Consider the following 3,132-nt stretch of genomic DNA (forward strand, 5'->3'; position numbering starts at 1 on the left):
GAGCTCTGTTATGAATTTTTACATAGTCAGGCAGAAAGCCTGAAATCCTTTCCATTAGTTTCCTGAGATCCTTTCCAAAGGTTTCCCAAAAAGGAAAAAATAAAAAGAAAAAAGAAATGGAAAGTAGGTCTGTAGCTTATCACCCACAGAATCACTGTCTGGAAAGCGTGGCTCTGTGTGTAGCAAACATATGTGCGAGAAAGGAAACATGGAGGAACACAATTAACACCTGGAACTTCAAACTCCTTGACAGTTGTGAACTTAGTCTCCCCAAGCTCCTGATCTTATAAAGGAATATAAGCAACTGAACACTTTGCACAATGGAAATGGAAGGAAAAAAAAAAAAAAAAAGGCTATCACTCAAAACCACAAGTGTTGAGAGAAAAATAAAATTAAATTAAACCACTAAACCACTGTTCTCTCTTTTTTTTTAATCTCTTCTAGTAAGGTATTCACTATATTTGGAAAAAAATCATCTGTAATATCTGGTACTTCTAGGAAAAAATATAATAGAGCTAATGCCTTGTGTGAGCACCTACAAGATAAAGGAATGGAAACATAAGATATGAAACTCAGCGTAATTCTAGAAGAAACTGGCTGAAGGCATCCTCCGCACCTGAGAAAAAGTGAAAAAGTACTGTGAAAATTGAAATGAGTACTGTGCATTACCTATAAGGGAAAATTGAAGATTATATGAGAAATACCTGTGAGCAAAAGTTCACATATTAAGTTGAAATAGCGGCAGAAGCGACAGACAAAAGAAGAACAAGTCTGCAGACCTTCCTACAAAGTGCAGCCAAATTGGGCAAGAAACTAAGCTTCATATCTGCTACTGTTACCCAGTGGCAGCTCCTGTAATTCATGAAGTTACGAGTTTTGATTCTCAGTCTTTTTTAATTTAGAAATAATGGCATTTTATTTCCCTGAAATATTATATTACTCTGCAGCTGCAAGATAGATTCTAAGTAGGTTGTACAGAGGTGGTAAAGCACAATAATAATATGTTGACATTCAATATAAACATTGCAATTAGATTGCTACAACTACAGCTAGCAAATGCTTTGGATACCAGGCTAGCAAAGCAGTAAGCACAAGGTGTTTCGTCATAAGAAAATGGACACTGAATTCAGTGGAGCTAACACTGTTTACAGACCTCACTGAATTGCAGCCTTTTTGAATCGGTCTCACCATATAAGCTATTTGACAAGCCACAAACCATTAAGGTATAGAAGGAAATTTTAAAAGAAGTTTAAAAAGCTTGAATGCAAGAAATTTAATCACTAAAATTCATATCATAAACAGGAATATGACTTGAAATATACCTTCTGTATGGTATTTTCTATCCTCTTTAATGTCTGAGCAGTGAATGATTTCTCTGTTTTCAGGACAAAATTGGTTTCAGAAAGATCATCTTGGGCAGACTGCACTTAGGGTAGGCTTTATTTTTTCTACGAAGTTATATTTGTATGCATATTCTAATTTCTTCAGCATATCAATATTTATTTTTTCAAGCTTTTATCTTAAACAATATGTTTCCGTTCTTGTTTAGAGAGGCTTGTTGGCTTGTTCAGCTTTTGACCAAACTAAATTTACAATCCATCAGAACATTTATAATTTGCAATTTAAGGAATCTTTCACAGAATCATAGAGTATCCCAAGTTGGGAGGGATCCATAAGGGTCATCGAGTCCAACTCCTGAAACACATCTATCCTATCTTTGAAATATTCCATTCAAGGCACGAGTCACGCTAATTTTTTTTGTACACAAAACTTATGATACATAATGCAAAATGAAATAAAATAGTAAATAGAAAAGTAACACATTTCAAAAAGCGCAGTAAGGAAATTTGAAATTTTATAGCAAAAATTATGTCATCCTCCTTGACTAATGATTCATTTCACAGGCTGGCAGGAAGCAGGGATGATCTAGCATTTTTCCAAATTAGTCATAACCCCCACACCAACAAGCCAAAAGATAAAAATAGATAATACATGCTGTGAGCGTCACAACTATGAACAAGACCACAGGGATCTTTTAAAATTCAAGAGACAGATACATAAGTTTGTAATTTGAATCATAGAATAGAATCATACAATTGCTTAGGTTGGAGGGCTCTTAAAGACTATCTAGTTCCAACTACACTGCCATGAGCAGGTTTGCCAGCCACCTCTTGTGCCAGCATCTCAACACCCTGTGTGTAAAAAACTTCTTCTTAACACCTAACCCAAATCCCCCCTCTTTTCATTCAAAGCCATTCCCCCTTGTCCTATCAGACCGTGTAAAAATCCATCCCCTCCTGACTGCAAGCTCCCTTCAAGTAATGGAACGCCGCAATAAGGTCTCCCTGGAGCCTTCTCTTCTCGAATTATAACAATTTCCATTCTGATACTCATTTTTGTATGCACACATACTTATTTCTAATTATCATTGAATGCTCTCCACACCAAAGTCAGTAGACCATGCATTTGCATGCAATACAAAGGAAATGCGAAATGCCACTTCCGTAATCTTACACTCAGCCTTACACACATCCACTCACTGGAGCGAGGGCTAGGAGTTGTAACCAGTGTAGAACTGGGCCAGAACAAGGCATGGAAAAAATTAGGAATTCCTCCCCGGTTTTGACATGACCTCTTCCCAGTGACTTGGCTCACACACCAATTTTCCCTGGCTTTCAGTATAATCATCAACAGCTCCTCGGCCAGAGCTACTCAATGCTGCGTGAGGGGCCTTTCTAGCCAGCTCAGCTCAGCCCATCACCTCATGGAACTCTGGTGCTGTCTGCAGTCAGACATCTAGAGCCAGTTGAAAACAGAGGCTTCAATCACGCGTAGCTTTCTGACATGCCTGCGTGGGGAGTGCTTGAGGGTCTCTGGCGCGCTCAGGTCTGGCAAAGCCTTCCCGGAGCCGACAGCTCGAAGGCAGGTGGGCCAGGAAACCGCCCTGCCATCCGCAGCGGGCACTGCCGCAGCTCTCAAACTTTTTGAGAGAACGAGGAGGGATAAGAGACGACAACAACTCTGAAGGGGCTCCTGGGACCTCTCGGGGCGGCAGCAGCGCCACTCTAATCGGGAGAGACCGAGCGCAGAGCGCCGGAGTTCCGCGACACCCAGCCGGGCGACGCCTCCCCG

This window comes from Meleagris gallopavo, chromosome 1 (assembly GCF_000146605.3).
Source record: "Meleagris gallopavo isolate NT-WF06-2002-E0010 breed Aviagen turkey brand Nicholas breeding stock chromosome 1, Turkey_5.1, whole genome shotgun sequence".
Classification (NCBI taxonomy): domain Eukaryota; kingdom Metazoa; phylum Chordata; class Aves; order Galliformes; family Phasianidae; genus Meleagris; species Meleagris gallopavo.